Source organism: Aotus nancymaae, unplaced genomic scaffold, assembly GCF_030222135.1.
Source record: "Aotus nancymaae isolate 86718 unplaced genomic scaffold, 86718_ANA_hifiasm-v0.15.2.pri h1tg000010l, whole genome shotgun sequence".
In the NCBI taxonomy this organism is placed as follows: domain Eukaryota; kingdom Metazoa; phylum Chordata; class Mammalia; order Primates; family Aotidae; genus Aotus; species Aotus nancymaae.
The window spans coordinates 9,016,941-9,034,432 of NW_026988421.1; the positions used below are offsets into that span (position 1 = coordinate 9,016,941).

Consider the following 17,492-nt stretch of genomic DNA (forward strand, 5'->3'; position numbering starts at 1 on the left):
CGGCTGCTTGACAAACCCAGTGACCTAAGCCCATTGCTATCTGCAGACGGCTCAGCCCTCATCCTTGGGCCAACAGGGGACCTCAGCTTCTTTCTCCGGTGACTGAATTCAGTGCTGTAGCTCCCTACCTTGCACAGCTGAGCATGGAGCTACTTATAGCTCTGTTATCATGTTCCCGTTTTAATACAAACAAACAGCCGTAGCCCAGGAAAGAGATTTATTAGAGAGGCTGCTTGCCTTCTGCTCTGGCAAGAGACCTTCATAGCACCAAGCACCTGGCTGTTCTGTGGGGTTACGATGACTCTTCCTTTACCCCATCCCCTCAGCCTCCTGCTTTCTTCCCTTCCTCCACCTCTGAGACCACCTAGAAGTTTTGATGTAGAAAATTCCAATCTTATAGAACATCAGGGCTGGGAAAACCTTAGAGATGGTGATCATAACCAGTGATCAGAAACACGACTGACATATCCACCCCTCTGCTCGTGAAAGGCTGGGCCAGTTATTGAGTTCTCGCTTGTCAGCTCCAAATCCCCCACAGTCAGATGTTGGGGGACTCTGCAAGCCCCATTTCTGTTTTGCCTACTGCTCCTCAAGAAGCTCTGCGAGGAGGGGGCAGAGGCCAGAGGAGGGAGAAGGACAGGGCCCTTCTGATTTTTCTCCTACATAGAATAGTTTAGATTATGAGTGCTGGAAGAAACTTGAAGACCACCCTCTCCAGAGCCTCTTTCTACAGATGAGGAAGCTGAGGCCTAGAGTTGGAAATGATTTACCCAACAGCCCACAGTCTTCCAGTTCCAAGGCTCGAACCAGAACTGGCTTAGGAGAGAAAACAGACTCTTTCCTGTCTGTTTCCTGTTTCTATGAGCAGCACTCTGGCACACTGCTTCACCCAGGCAGGAGCAGTTCCCTCCCTCAGCAGTGAAAGAACCAAGCTTGCAGTTTTACTGATTCCTGCAGAGTCAGCCACATGGTGCTCCCTCAGAGGCACCAGCTCCAGTACCCTGGAGTCCCCTGCATGGAGCTCTGAGGTTCACTTCTGAGGGGCTTCTCCTCTAAGCTTCTAAATTTTAATAATTTCAACTTCTACTCTTTGCTTCCCCAGGCTTAAGGGTGACAGCTGCTTCCTGCAGTCACTGCCTTCCATGACACCTGAGAGTTTGTTTTTCACCTTTTTACTTATCTAGGTAACAGTTCACATATTGAATTCTATTAAAATAGCTAGGAGGTTTGGCTGAGTGTGGTTGCTCATGCTTGTAATCCTATCACTTTGGGAGGCTGAGGCAGATGGATCACCTGAGGTCAGGAGTTTGAGATCAGCCTGGCCAACATGGCGAAACGGCATCTCTACTAAAAATACAAAAATCAGCCAGGCATGGTGGTGGGTGCCTGTAGTCCCAGCTTACTCAGGAGGCGGAAGCAGGAGAATCATTTGAACCTGGGAGGCGGAGGTTGCAGGGAGCCAAGATCACACCACTGCTCTCCAGCCTAGATGACAAAGTGAGACTCTGTCTCAAAAAAAAAACCTCGAAGGTTTAAGGTGTTCATCTCCTGACTCAATTCTGACTGATATCTGATATGCTGGCAGAGCTGGGGTCCAAACCTGGGTCTTCTTTCTCCTGGTTCAGGACTCTTTGTACTGGAACCCAATAAACATTTGCTCAATTAAAGGAATGAGTAAAGTGAGTTCACTCCATTCATTGGTTCCAACTTTAATAAGACGTTGTTTCAGATTCCCATCACCACCACCAACAACAAATTATCACCTAATTGTAGCCTAGACTCTCTGTCATCCAAGTGTGAGGCTCTATCACAAGCTATTAGAATTGAAGGGACTATGGCTGGGTGTGGTGGCTCATGCCTGTAATACCAGCACTTTGGGAGGCTGAGGCAGGCGGATCATTTGAGGTCAGGAGTTTGAGACCAGCCTAGTTTAAAAACCCCATCTCTACTAAAAATACAAAAATTAGCTGGGCGTGGTGGCAGGCACCTGTAATTCCAGCTACCCAGGAGGCTGAGGCAGGAGAATCTCTTGAACCCAGGAGGCAGAGGTTGCAGTGAGTGAGATGGCACCACTGCACTCAAGCCTGAGTGACAGAGAATTGTGAATGGGGGTTGGACCTAGGGGCTCGGATTGGCGGGGTCAGAAGTGGGGTAGGCACTGGGGTAGCACAGGCAGTTGGGTCAGGGAGCAGACAGGGTCAGGTAGACAGTGACACAGGGCCAGGTGGAGAGGGACACAGTGTGGCTGGGGAGGTGGGAAGGGCTGCAGCCAACCTGGGAGGTCAGCACCCTGCACTGCTCTTTAACAGGGACATCTCAAGCAATCATGTCCCAGGATGTTTCAGCCAGGTCATAAAGTGTCTAGCTTATGAGCCTGAATCTGATTCTTCAGGGACAGAGGCCAGGTACCTTGGCAGGTTGGCTTTCCAAGCTATGAACCTCTAAACCAGAACCTAGAATATTCATGGAATCTCTGAGTCTGCTTGAATACTTCCACTGATGCTCTCACTACTTTCTGAGGCATCCTATCTGGAGAGAGCTTACTGGATCACTAGACAGTTATTTCTATTGCTCCACAATCAAGATCATACTCATGATTCTGTGAGAAGCGCCAGGGCTCTGAACAGTGATGACACCACTAGGCAAGGACCAGGTAATGGTCAGTGGTGAGGCCCGAGGACCATCGGGGCCAATCTAGTTGGACCATCGTCTTAGACTGGGCCACAGGCCTTTACGCAAGAGCCAACCTAAATTTGCCTTGTTCAGAGACTACATGAAGTCAGCATATTCCCTGGTTTTCATGGCTGGTGAGTGGTGGCTGGTAGCTAGCCAGCCCACAGCTGAACGCTGACACGTAAGGGATCTCAGCTGAGACCAAGAGAACCACCCAGAGGGGCAGCTACATCCATCCCAAGTCACCAACCCACAGGATCAAAAGCTAAATAAATAAATTCTTGTTTTAAACCATCAAGTCTTGGGGTGGTCTGTATGTTGCAAAGCAAACCGATATGATTTCCCAGAGGCTCCCACTTTCCTTCGCAGCAGCCCGTACCCAACTCTGGCTGGCAGTCATGAAGCTCTAACCATTGCATCACAAAGGATGCCACGTGAGGGAAGACCGAGGGATGTGTCCAATCCCTCTCCACTGATGAAATGACCATTTACAGGCGTGGCCCCTTGACGGGCAGCCCCCAGTGTCGTCTTGGTCTACGTCAGAGTCAGTGTCATCAGGATATCGAAGTGTGCCGACCTCTCTGGGGATGAGGCTCTGAGCACCCCGTTCTGGAACTGGAAAATGGAAACGTGAAACTGCACGTTGATTCGCAGTAAAGGGCCTCTTTTTCCTCTGCTAAGCCAGATCCTTGATGATACATTGAAATATAAGGTTTCCCTTACTCGCAATTTCCATACCGTCCCTCTCTGCAGACAAGATTAGTGAAAACCATATTTCTTATTAAAACGAGCTGCTGTAGCCCACAAAAACTCAGACATCAGTTTGAACCCCAAAGCTGAACTATGCTTTCATTTTTGGATACCAAATACAGTATCAACATCATGAAGAAGTGTGGGTTAAGGGAAGGGAGATGGAGGACAGAATGAAGGGGTAGGAGACTGTTTCCATGCAAATAACATGGGAGAGATTTTGAGAGAGGGATAGTGTCAGTGCCAACTACACCAGAGCCAAGGAGATTATTCCTGATGACACACATGTCACAGCAGAACTAAGAAACTGCAGGTATTTGCCGTCTATATGACATCACAGGACTTCGCAAATGCAATTATCTGACCTCAGAGTTTTACCTAACATCAGGCTACTTTATCATTTAAATTAAAAATACCTTTTTAAAGCTTCTGTTTCCTGGGCAAGGCTATTGAAAATGTATCCCTAAAAAATGAAAGATAATAACAACTATTTTATAATTTTTAAATGTCCTTAATTAACAGGACTTTGTTAAGTACTGTTTGGCCAGTCTATACTTCTCCCCAGCAAGAGCAAGAACAGAACACCTTAACCATATTTGGGTTTTGCTTTTTGTGGGTTTTGTTTGAGACTGAGTCTCGCTCTGTTGCCCAGGCTGGAGTGCAATGGCATGATCTCTGCTCACTGGAACCTCCGCCTCCCGGGTTTCAGCGATTCTCCTGCCTCAGCCTCCCGAATAGCTGAGATTACAGACGTGTGCCACCATGCCCAGCTAATTTCGTATTTGTTTGTTTTTCAGTTAGCTTTTGGGGTAACTGAAAAGAATACAGGCCTTCTAGTTATCGTCTCCCAATACTTCCTCCCAAAGTGATATAAAACAATGAGAAAGGAAAAACGAAGCTACACAAAGGTCAGATTTCTATAACTTGAAGACAGAACATAAAACAGAAAAGCAATCACTCTTCAAAACTGTAAAGAAAAAGAGGAAAGTCAGAAAACTCTGGATTTTTCTCATGCTCCTGCCCTCACCCTACCACAAGTGTTTGTGGAGAACAAAGGCAAACCCCGTTCCTAGAAACGGTGGGGACAATACAGAAGGCAGCTAGTGAAAGGGATCTACTTTGGGCTAGAATTATTGTCAGATGATTAAGTATACCCAAAGACAGAAAATTCTTTAAAAAGTGTCTGAGCAGGTCACAGCAGGGACTATTAAAAAGGAATTTCAAAGCACATGGAATTTAAAGGGATAGATACAGCTGGGCATGGTGGCTCATGCGTGGTCAGGATCATTTGAGGTCAGGAGTTTGAGACCAGCCTGGCTAACATGGCGAAACATGTCTCTACTAAAAATACAAAAATCAGCCAGGTGTGGCAGCTGGTGCCTGTAATCCCAGCTACTTGGGAGGCTGAGCCAGGAGAATCACATGAACCCAGGAGGCAGAGGCTGCAGTGAGCAGAGATTTCACCACTACACTCCAGCCTGGGCAACAGAGTGAGACTCCATCTGAGAAAAATAAAATAAAATAAAGGTTACAAAATTAATAATAGGCTGGGCACAGTAGCTCATGCCTGTAATCCCAGCACTTTGGGAGGCCGAGGTGGGCGGAACACTATGTTAGGAGTTCAAGACCAGCCTGGCCAACATGGCGAAACCCTGTCTCTACTAAAAATACAAAAAATTAGCTGGGCATGGTACCTCACGCCTATAATCCCAGCTACTTGGGAAACTGAGGCAGGAGAATTGCTTGAATCTGAGAGGTGGAGATTGCAATGAGCCAAGAACGCACCACTGCACTCCAGCCTGGGTGACAGAGTGAGACTCTATCTCAAATAATAATAATAAGATAGACATAATTCAAAGGGCAGTCTTCAAAATGCACAACTTCTGGGGCGGGGAATGGGAAAGACAAAAATGATTTAGGGGTACCCAATGGCAACTGGGTGCTTGTCTTGGTCCATCTTCTGTTCCTATAACAGAATACTAAAGACTGGGTAATTTATAATACAAATAAATGTATTTCTTACTGTTCTGAAGGCTGGACAATCCAAGGTTAAGGAGCCACATGTGGTGAGGGCCTTCTTGCTGTTGGGAGGACTCTCTGCAGAGTCCTGAGGTGGTGAGAGACATCACATGGCAAGAGGCTAGAGTTCACCAAACTGGCTTTTATGACAGGCATACTCTCTTGATAACTAACCCACTTTTATGATGACCTGTTAATCTATTAATTCATGAGTAGATTCATTCATCCTCCTCCTCTTTTTATTTTACTTTTTATTTATTTTTTTTGACATGGAGTCTCACACTGTCACCCAGGCTGTAGCACAGTGGCACAATCTCTGCCTCCTGGGTTCAAACAATTCTCCTGCCTTAGCCTCCTGAATTTCTGGGACTACAGGCATGCACCACCACATCCAGCTGATTTTTTTTGTATTTTTAGTAGAGACAGCGATTCACCATGTTGGCCAGGATGGTCTCGATCCCCTAACTTCGTGATCTTCCCACCTCAGCCTCCCAAAGTGCTGGGATTGCAGGCTTGAGTCACTGCGCCCAGCCTCATCCTCCTCCTCTTAAGGCCCCACCTCTCAATCCTGCCATGTTGGGGTTTAAATTTCAACATGAGTTTTGGAAGAATCAAACATTCAAACCACAGCAGTGTTAAATAGGGAAAAGAAAGAAAAAGAGAAAAGTTAGAGTTCTAGAAAAAGAAAAGAGCATCACAAAATAAAAGGACTCAGAAACCCTCTTAAACCTCATCCTAACAAACATGGCCTGTGTACAGACAGACCAGGGCACCGTTAAACTAGGAATCCTGTAAAACACCTCAATGCTATAAAAATGGACAAGAAAGCCTGGGCATGGTGGTTCATGCTTGTAATCCCAGCACTTTGGAGGCTGAGGCGGGTGGGTCACAAGGTCAGGAGTTCAAGACCAGCCTGGCCAAGTTGGTGAAATCCCATCTCTACTAAAAATACAAAAATTAGCCTGGCATGGTGTCAGGCACCTGTAATCCCAGCTACTCAGGAGGCTGAGGCAGAGAATTGCTGGAACCTGGCAGGAAGAGGTGGCAGTGAGCCAAGATGGTGCCACTGCACTCTAGCCTGGGCAACAGAGCGAGACTTCATCTCAAAAAAAAAAAAAAAAAAAAAAGGACAAGAAGAAGGTCAATAAACATATACAGAGCTTTTGAAAAGCAAAACAACAACTAAAAAAGGAGATAATATTTTACACATATCACCTGAGGAAAATCTTCCTTACATCCTGAGACCAACCATGAAGAGGAACAAAATCCTACCTCAACACTCCAAACAGAATAAAATATTCTCAAATCTGCATCTGAGCATGTGTAAAATACCTTGAATCAGAAATTTAAAAATGCAAATAGAAATGGACAAAAAGCAGAGAGGAAGAAAAAGATTGTTGACTGAATTCCAGAAAAAAAATATAAGAAGATAAAATTCTCTCAGAAATAAATAAATCATAAGGAACCCAAGGAATAACAGATTCAAATAAAAATTTAATAAAGGGCATTAAAAAATCAGAAAAGCAATGAAGAGGATAAGAAATGGCATAAAGAAATAAATAAAAAGGATCAGAGAGAAAGTAAGAAAATAGGAGACAGGCAAAGAAGGAATTAAAGTTCTATTATTGGAGTGCCTGAAATAAAAACAAAACAATGGAACAGAGCTAATATTTTAAATCTATGATCCAAGAAAACTTTCCAGAAACAGGAGAATACCTGAATCTACATATTGAAAGGACTCACTAGACACCAGGGAAAATTAACCCAAAACAATCAATCCTAAGATATGTCTCAGTAAAACTATTAGATTTCAAAGACAAAAGATAAAAGACCTCCAGACAAGAAGATCAAATAACTTATAAAACAAAAAGAATTAAAGTGGCATCCTATTTTTAAAAAATCAATGAACAGCCAGGTGCTGAATTGAAACAGGGTGGATCACACTTGTAATCCCAACACTTTGGGAGGCTGAGGCAGGTGGATCACCTGAGGTTGGGAGTTCAAGACCAGCCTGACCAACATGGAGAAATCCCATCTCTACTAAAAATATACAAAATTAGGTGGGCATAGTGGCATCTGCCTGTAATCCCAGCTACTCAAGAGGCTGAGGCAGGAGAATCTCTTGAACCCAGGGGGCAGTAGTTGTGGTGAGCTGAGATGGCACCATTGCATCCAGCCTAGGCAACAAGAGTGAAATACCATCTCAAAAAAAAAAACCCCACCAATACAAAAACATAAAGAGTGAACGAAGAATTTCCTATCCAGTCAAGCTGTTCTTCATTTATCAAGGCTAGAGAAAAGCAATTTTCAACATATAGTAGGCTGGGTACAGTAGCTTGCACCTGTAGTCCCAGCACTTTGGGAGGTCGAAGCAGGCAGATCACCTGAGGTCTGGAGTTCAAAACTAGCCTGGGTTGGCCAACATGGTAAAACCCCATCCCAACTAAAAGTACAAAAACTTAGCCAGGCACAGTGGCACACACCTATAATCCCAGCTACTTGGGGGCCTGAGGCAAGAGAATTGCTTGAACTTGGGAGGTGGAGGTTGCAGTGAGCTAAGATCGTGCCATTGCATTCCTGCCTGGGCAACAAAGTGAGATTCCATCTCAAAAAACAAAAAAAAACAAAAAACAAAACAGTAATTTACTGAATTCTACACCCATCAGATTCAGTCTTGAGGAATCTACTAGGTGATGTATTTCATCCAACTAAGTGAAAACTGGCAAAACTTTAGTAAAAGCACCGAGGATGAGGATTAAAAAATAGGTAAATGTACATCTGAACCTAAAACAACTCTTAGATAAAAGGGGAAATCCAAATTGAAATTATAAAGTAAAAAAGAATAATAATTGTAACTGCCCAAGGGGTTTTTCCTGCCTGCTACCTAGATAGAGCCTATTTATCAAGACAGAGGGGTTGCAATAGAGAAAGAGTTTAATACACATAGAGCCAGTTTTATGACTACTCAAATCAGCCCCCCCAAAAATTCAGAGGCTAGGTTTTTTCACGGATAGTTTGGAGGGCAGGGGGCTAGGGAATCGGTGCTGCTAATTGGTTGGGGATACAATCATAGGAATATGGAAAAACGGTCCTCCTGTGCTGAATCCAATTCTAAGTGGGGGCCACAGAGGAGTAGCTGGTCTGGGTGGAATCATCTGGTAATCAGAAATGCCCAATTCTGTAAAGACATCTTCAAAGGCTAAACTTAGGCTCTACTATAGTGATTTTATTTACAGGAATAATTGGGGAAGTTGCAAATCTTTCGACCTCTAGAACAACAGATGTAATTTTTTTTTTTTTCAGATGGAGTCTCGCTCTGTTGCCCAAGCTGGAGTGCAGTGGTATTATTTTGGCTCACTGCAACCTCCGCCTAACAAGTTCAAGCAATTATCCTGTCTCAGCCTCCTGAGTAGCTGGGACTACAGGTGCCCACCACCACACCTGGCTAATTTTTGTATTTTTAGTAGAGATGGGGTTTCACCATATTGGCCAGGCTGGTCTCAAACTCCTGACCTTAGGTGATCCACCTGCCTCAGCCTCCCAAAGTGCTGGAATTATAGGCATGATCCATCGCGCCCGGCCAACTACACCTACATCTTAGCAGAATTTAGGCCTCTCTCATCTTCCTAACCTGGTGGGTTTTCATTAGTTTTTTGCCTGCTTCGGCCTCCCAAAGTGCTGGGATTACAGGCGTAAGCCACCGCTCCCAGCCCCTTTCATCAGTTTTTTAAAGGTGGTTTAGTTTTGGGAAGGGCTATTATCATTTAAACTATAAAATCCCAAAGTTTTCTTGGCCCACATCCAGAAGTGACCACAGGCAGTTTGGAGGTGAAAGGCAAAGGAGAGTTGATTAGGTCAGATGTCTTTCAGTGTTTTTTGCAAAGGCAATTTTATAATGACAATGAAAACATTACATACATATCCGAGTCAAAGGGATGTATTTAAAGCAGGGATCAGAGGAAAATTCATTTCGCCAAACATATTTGCCAGTGAAAATGAAAGACAGAAAATAATGAATTAAATTCTCAACTCAAAAAACTGGAAAGGAAAAACAAAGTAAACTAAGAAAAGCATAATGAAGAAAAATAAAGTTAAAGGCAGAAATAAATGAAGTAGAGAAGAGAAAAATGAGTGATTAATGAACAAATCAAAAATCCTAATTTTTTTTTTTTTTTTTTTTTTAAGAGACAAAGTCTCGCTTTGTCATCCAGGCTAGAGTGCAATAGTCTGATCTCGGCTCATTGCAACCTCTGCCTCCTGGGTTCAAGCAATTCTCCTATTTCAGCCTCCAGAGCATCTGGGATTACAGGCACCTACCACCATGCCTGACTAATTTTTGTAGTTTTAGTAGAGATGGGGTTTCACCATGTTGGCCAGGCTGATCTTGAACTATCAACCGAAGGTGATCCACCCATCTTGGCCTCCTAAAGTGCTGAGATTACAGGTGTGAGCCATCATGCCTGGACAAAATCCCAATTCTTAAAAAATTAATAAACTAGAAAAATTATTAGCTACATTGATCAAGAATGAAAGGGGAGAAAGCACAAAGACACAAAATGACAAGAGGAAAATAATCATTGTAACAGAAGAAATGTTAAACATTATAAGAGGCTGATTTGCAGATGTCTATGCAAATAAAAAAATGCATGAAATTGATAGCATCCTAGTGAATGCAGATTACCAGAAATGACACCATTAGAGTTACAACACTTAAACATACCTATTTCCACAGAAAAACAATAGAGAAATTTACTAAGGAACTATACCACAACAAAAGGATCAGGCCCAGATAATTTCACAAGGGAATTCTACCAAATCTTCCAAGGTCAGAAAGTCCCAGAGTGCTCTACAAATTATTCCAAAGCATTTTAAAGGCAGAAGAATCCCTTAATTCCTTTTTTGAAGAATGACACTGATTCTTCAACCTGATAAAGACGACACACACACATACACAGACAAAAACTACAGACCAATATCACTCATGAATATGAGTGATGCAAAAATACTGAAAAAAATACTAGCAAACTCCAGCACTATGCTCAGAAAACAATATAGCATGTTGCTATAGACTGAATGTTATACCCCCTGCCCCAAATTCATATGCTGAAATCTAATCCCCAATGTGAAGGTATCTGGAGGTGGAACATTTGAGAACTGATTAGGTCAGAAGAGCTCCTTCTTCATCAATGATATTAGTGCCCTTATAAGAAGAAACTTGAGGGAAATGGTCCCTTTCTCTATCACAAGGATACAGCAAGAAGGTAGTCATCTGCAAACCAAGAAGACAATCCTCACCAGGGCCTTAGCCAGCACCTTCATCTTGGACTTCCCAGGCTCCAGAACTGTGAGAAATAAATTTCTGTTGTTTAAGCCACCAGTCTATGATATTCTATTACAGCAGCCTGAGCTAAATAAGGCAATGACATATAATCAAGAGGAAATATAACCAATATAAGCAGATGCAAAGATGACCCAGAGCTTGGAATTACCAAAGACTTAAAAACAACTCTTATAACCATAACACAAATAATTTACTAGAAAAGGCAGTCACACTAGTGGAAGATATAGGAAATTTCTGGAGGATATATATGGTGGAGGATTTAGGAGAAATATGGAAACTCTAGAGGGAAATGGAAAAGTGGCTTAAGAGACATATCAACCAAAGCAATTTGTGAAACTCATTTGGATCCTGATTTAAAAAAATCAAAAGTTTTAAAAATGAGACAACCAGGGATATTTGAACACTGACCCGATTTTTAATATTAAGTAATTTTTTTTTGTATGATAAGGATACTGTGGTTATACACTTACAAAAAGAGTCCTAGTTTTTTAGAGATATGATATGGTTTAGCTCTGTCCCCAGTCAAATCTCATCTTGAATTGTAGCTCCCATAATTCTCATGTGTCATGGGAGGGATCCATGGGAGGTAATTCGATCTTGGGGTGGGTCTTTCCTATGCTGCTCTCATGATAGTGAACAAGTCTCAAGAGATCTGATTGTTTTATAAAGGGGAGTTCCCCTACTCAAGCTCTCCTGCCTGCCACCATGTAAGAAATGGATGGCTTTGCTCCTCATTCACCTTCCGCCATGATTGTGAGGCCTCCCCAGCCATGTGAAACTGTGAGTCAATTAACCTCTTTCCTTTATAAATTACCCAGTCTCATGTATGTCTTTATTAGCAGTGTGAGAACAGACTAATACAAAATACACACTTAAATATTACTGATTAAACAATGGAATTATTTGTCTTAATCCAGCAGAGCTGGGCACAGTGGCTCAGGCCTGTAATCCCAGCACTTTGGGAGGTCAAGGTGGGCAGATCACCTGAGGTCAGGGGTTCAGGACCAGCCTGACCAACATAGTGAAACCCCATCTCTACTAAAAATACAAAAATTAGCCGGGTGTGTTGGCATATGCCTGTAGTCCCAGCTACTCGGGAGACTGAAGCAGGAGAATTGCTTGAACCCAGAAGGCAGAGGTTGCAGTGAGCAGAGATCTCGCCACTGCACTCCAGCCTGGGTGACAGAGCGACAGGGTGAGACTCGGTCTCAAAAAAAAAAAAGAACCAATCCAACAATAGAGAAAGGAAGGCAGATGTTAGTGGAAAGTGGGATAATAAATGAAATAAGGTCAGCCATCGTAGATAATTGTTGAAACAAGTAATGGGTATATAAAGATGCTTATAATAGTCTCCCTACTTTTGTGTGTTTGATAAGTCCATAATAAAATATTTAGAAAGAAAAGGAGACAGTGTGGAAAGGAGGAAAAGAAATGCTTCCTTCCTCATTTGTGATTAGGACCCACTCCAGTTCCTAAGCCAATCCTGGCCTGTCAGTGGTGGGCTTTGAAATTAGGTTATTTCTTCCTAAGCAGGCATGGAGCAATCTGCCAGTAATTTAGGCTACTAAAGTAAGCTAGTTTTGACTTACATTTTCTAAACTGAATTTCCTCGTTGCACTTCAGACATGAGACTTGGTGTCTACAACAGAACCCTAAGTCCAAGTGTTGCATCCCACATCTTCACTCAGCCCTTCTCTTGCATCTGTACTGGTTTGATCCCTACCACCATGTCTCTGACCACTACTCCCGGCTCCTAGACTGGGGCCTGCAGACTAATCTAGACACATATGAACATGTCTTCCAAAAGATAACTTTCTGAATTCCTGGGATCTGCCCTTCTGACTGAAGCTTTGGAAGGAGTGACTGATTGCCTTGGGCATTGTTTTTCCTGTCTACTTAATAGCTGCTTCTCCACGATTGTCATCAGTGTATGCAGAGGGTCATTTCTCTCCACACCTGTTGACCAAGGCATGTCAACCCAAGTGTCTTTGTTTATGCCAAATGAAGAGAAGGCGTGCAGCAAAGCATTGATAGTGCTGGGGCAGTAAAGCAGGCTGGTGTTGGGCAAAAGAGGCACACCGACAAATGCCAAATAGGGAAACTTCCACCAGCTCCTGCAAACGGTAATATCACCACGTGCTTTTCAAAGAATTGGAACACATGAGACGATGCACTTGTGACCAAGCGGGATTCAAGCGTTGGTTGTCTCATCTGTTTGCTATGAAATATGAGACACAAAATCACTTTGTCAGATTCTAACTTGAACCTTATTACCAGTTTCAGCAAAGGGATATTCAGAGGGATGGTTTTCTGAATGACCAAAAGTGAATACAAAGCTGTGCTTTTTAAGCTCAGGGAGCCAGCTACAAAATTATATCCCCTCAAAATAAAAATATTGGTCCCGCTTAGAAATGACCACTCTACCTTCCCATACATTTGTACCTTCCCAGGTCCTTTCACATGTAACTGAGCACGAGCAGAGGGAAATACATGTTTCAGGCCGAAGTATTGCAACTCAGGATTTAATAAGTGGTAAAGGTAGCTACTCAGAGGAGGTCAGACCTTGGTGGGACTTGGATGTTTCTTTGGAGCCCCAAGACAATGAGACACAACCAATTTCAGTCACTCCTGAACTTTATACCGATGTAAGCAGCTTGGCTGCATAAAGTCAGCCAGCGTTGCTGGGTTTAATCTCTTTCCAATTCTTTGGCACCCGATCTGGCACAGAGCTCTGCAGAGGCTGTTCCCTGACTTGAGTGTAGAGCAGAATTTCCCCTTTTTAGGTCACAAATTCAGAGTAGTCACTCATCACAGCAACTTTCTCTACCGTGTCGATTTTAAACACCCTTATTATTAACACTTACGAAACGTTGGCAAAGTGGCAGCTATCTTGAGTTGCTCCTGCTATCCACAACATATCACAAGATTGAATCATAAAAACAAACTTGCCCCTGCAGGCTAGGATGAGAAAAACACAGTGATATCCACCTCTTCTAAACACAGCTGAATTAAGAACCCTAGGACAAGGGTCACAGTGGGTTGTCTGGAGATCTGCTAAGGGTGTGCATAGGCCCCCAGAGAGGAGTCTTCCTTGTCAGTTTCTTGGGTAGTGTCTGGCTGCTCCCTTGCTGCCACCACCTGAAGTCTTGGTCCTCATGCCTGCCTTTGGGGGGTGCGATGGGACCTCTTGTGCTGAGACAGATAAATCTCCCCTAGGCTTGTGGCCTCCTTGGGATTCAGAGAATTGGACAGGATTGCATCAGAGTGAGTTTGGTTTTCTACTGGCCAATGCTCCACATCTACACAACTGTATTTGCCTGGCTCTCCCTCCCGACTAATAGCCAGCAGCGCTGTCCCTTACCCCAGCATGTCCCTGACCGTTAAGTACGTGCCCTTGCATGCAGTTAGAAAACACTGTCATGGCCCTCACCGTTCACTTCTCTGCTCCCATGACAGCACACACTTGAGCAGCAATTTTGGAGGGCCTGCCTTTGTTCTTTTCTCTGAAAACCGCTCATCCCTCACCCCTCCCAACACCCCCCTATCACCCTACTGTCTGAGTGAGTGGTCCTGGCCCGCCACATCAACCCACCTCTTAATTGGACTAAGGGTAGATTCTGGCTTACACGGGGCCAATCAGATTTTCTCTCTACATATTTAATAAGGAAGACAATCAAAGAAGGCCACTGATCACCAGGCAATGAGGAATGGGGGCCAGGACCAGAATGAAGCCAATGGTTGCTGAGAAGCAGGGATGAGAAGTTGCTACAGCCCAAAACTATGTCTGCTCGACAAATGCCCCTTTTCAGGTGGGTTTCTGTTTCTTGCAACCAAATGTGCCCTGATTGAAAGCACACTTAAAGCCAGGTGTAGTGGCTCACCCCTGTAATCCCAGCACCTTGGGAGACTGAGGCAGGTAGATCACGAGGTCAGAGGTTCAAAACCAGCCTAGCCAAGATGGTGAAACCCCGTCTCTACTAAAAATACAAAAATTAGCCAGGCATGGTGGTGGGTGCCTATAATCCCAGCTTCTCGGCAGGCTGAGGCAGATAATTGCTTAAACCCAGGAGATGGAGGTTGGAATGAGCCAAGATAGCGCCACTGTATTCCAGCCTGGGTGACAGAGTGATACTCCATCTCAAAAAAAAAAAAAAAGAAAGAAAGAAAGCACACTCAAAAGCTGTTCATGATGCCCAGATGCTGCCTCGTCTCTGTTTTCATCCTCTTTGAGCCTCTCTGCAGCATCTGAGACTGTCCCCTAACACTCTCCTCAAACGTCTTTCCACATAAGCCTTTCATAAAAAGGTGCTGCAAAATCCCACTCTCTTTCTCCGTCTCCAGTTCCTCCTCCCACCCACTCGGTAAAGCCAACCAAGAGCTTCAGGATTTGGTGTTCTAACCTGGTCTTCTCCTTGGGGAGTCCATTGATTCCCATGGCTTTCTCTATTGAGTCCAGGGAAAAGGCTCTAAATCTAGACCACCTGCTCTGACGTCTCACTCCTACACCAACTGCATTTTTAAATCTCCCATCAATGTCTCTACTTACATGACTCAGCCCCTTGAAATGTCCACTCACCATCTTCCCCTCAAGCCAATCCCTCTCTTGCCTTGCCCACCAGATTTAGAGGACTTCATTCTTTCAGTCATGTGGCCTGGGACCATTGTGGTCATTCTACACCTTACGGTGACTGCCTGCTTACCATCACTTAATAAGTGTTTGCTGAATGAAATGAAGAAATGAATGGGTATCTTGTATTTTTCCCTCTGTTTCATTCTTCTCTCTTCATAGACAACATTTGACTGATAGAGTTTGGAGATTTGTCTCCTCTAAATTTCATTTTGAAATGTGATCCCCAGCATTGGAGGTGGGGCCTGGTGGGAGGTCATGGGGGCGGGTCCCTCATGAATGCTTTGGTGCCTTCCCTGTAGTAGGGAGTGCCTTCTCACTCTATCAGTTCACCTGAGAGCTGGTTGTTTAAAAGCGGCTGGAGGCCAGTCAGTGTGGCTCTCTCCTGTAATCCCAGCACTTTGGGAGGTCGAGGCAGGAGGATTGCTTGAGCTCAGGAGTTCAAGACCAGCCTGAGCAACACAGCAAGACCCCATCTCTACAAGAAAATAAGAAAATTAGCTAGGTGTGGTGGTGCATGCCTGTGGTCCCAGCTACTAGGGGGACTGAGCCAGGATGAGCGCTTGAGTCCAGGAAGTCGAGACTACACTGCACCACTACGCTCCAGCTTGCACAACAGAGCAAGATCCTATCTCAAATAAAAATGAAAAGGGTTTGGCAGCTGGGTACGGTGGCTCATGCCTGTAATCCCAACACTTTGGGAGGCTGAGGCAGGCAGATCACAAGGTCAAGATGGTGAAACCCCATCTCTACTAAAAGTACAAAAATTATCTGGGCATGGTGACCTGTGCCTGTTGTCTCAGCTATTCGATAGACTGAGGCAGGAGAGTTGCTTGAACCTGGGAGGTGGAGGTTGCAGTGAGCTGAGATCACACCACCGCACTACAGCCTGGGTGACAAAGTGAGACTCCGTCAAAAAAAGGAAGCAAAGAAAAGGGCCCGGTATCTCTCTTGCTCTGTCTCTTGCCATGTGACATGCCTGCTCCCCCTTGGCCTTCCACCATGAGTAAAAGCTTCCTGAGGCCACAGAGAAGCCAAGTGGGTGCTAGGACCAAGCTTCTACAGCCTGCAGAACCAGAAGCCAAATACATCTTTTTTCTTTATAAATGACTCAGTCTCAGGTGTTCCCTTATAGCAATGCAAAACAGACTAATACACTCACCATGCCCTCTGGATTCCGTCTTCCCAGGGTCTCTTTCATTGTTCCCTTCCTCACCATTCCCCTTGTTTCTGGGGCAGACCCTTTTTTTCCTGAGACTTTTTTTTTTTTTTTTTTGAGACGGAGTCTTGCTCTGTTGCCCAGGCTAGAGTGCAATGGCACAATCTCCACTCACCGCAACCTCCACCTCCTGGGTTCAAGCCATTCTCCTGCTGCCTCAGCCTCCCAAGTAGCTGGGATTACAGGTATGCACCACCATACCCAGCTAATTTTTTCTATTTTTAGTAGAGACGGGATTTCACTATTTTGGCCAGGCTGGTCTCAAACTCTTGACCTCACAGTCCGCCGGCCTCAGCCTCCCAAAGTGCTGGGACTACAGGAGTGAGCCACCACGCCCGGCCGGACCCTTCTCTACCCGTTGGAGCTACTGTGGAAGCAGCCCGGTCTCCCTGCTTGTGATTTTAACCTGACGAGTGGAATTCTGGGAAGATGGTGGCAGGAGAGCTTTTAGATCTTCCCAGGTTTCCTCAGATAAACAGAACAAATAGATAGAAACCCCCCAAACCGATGGACATTTACAACAAAACTAGATGAGAGTGTACTCCTTGAAACTGCCTAGCATTGGTGTCTGCGCAGGAGGAAGCAGAGAGAAGCAGTAGGGGACTGTCAGCTTGACCTGAGAACAGGAATCTTCTCTCCCCGAATAGCCCACAGGGATTCATTGGAACGGACGATGGGCTGATGTGGAAGCAGCCACTAGAACGGTGGGGAGTTTTTCCCCCTATATACACACATAAGCAGATATTACACAATAGGTTATAAGTGGTGTCAGTGGGATAAAGGATTTTGGTCAGGGCACTTCTGTTTTATGGAACGGGGTACAAAACAGTACATACACACACTTCTGTGTTTCACTGAACTGT

The 17,492-nt window shown here is 44.5% G+C and overlaps 1 protein-coding gene across 10 annotated transcripts in view; it reads right to left on the reverse strand.

Moving 5' to 3' along the window:
• The window catches only part of TACC2 (transforming acidic coiled-coil containing protein 2), a 251,580-nt gene that overhangs the window by 233,342 nt on the left and 746 nt on the right, over positions 1–17,492 (reverse strand). The window lies entirely within an intron of this gene.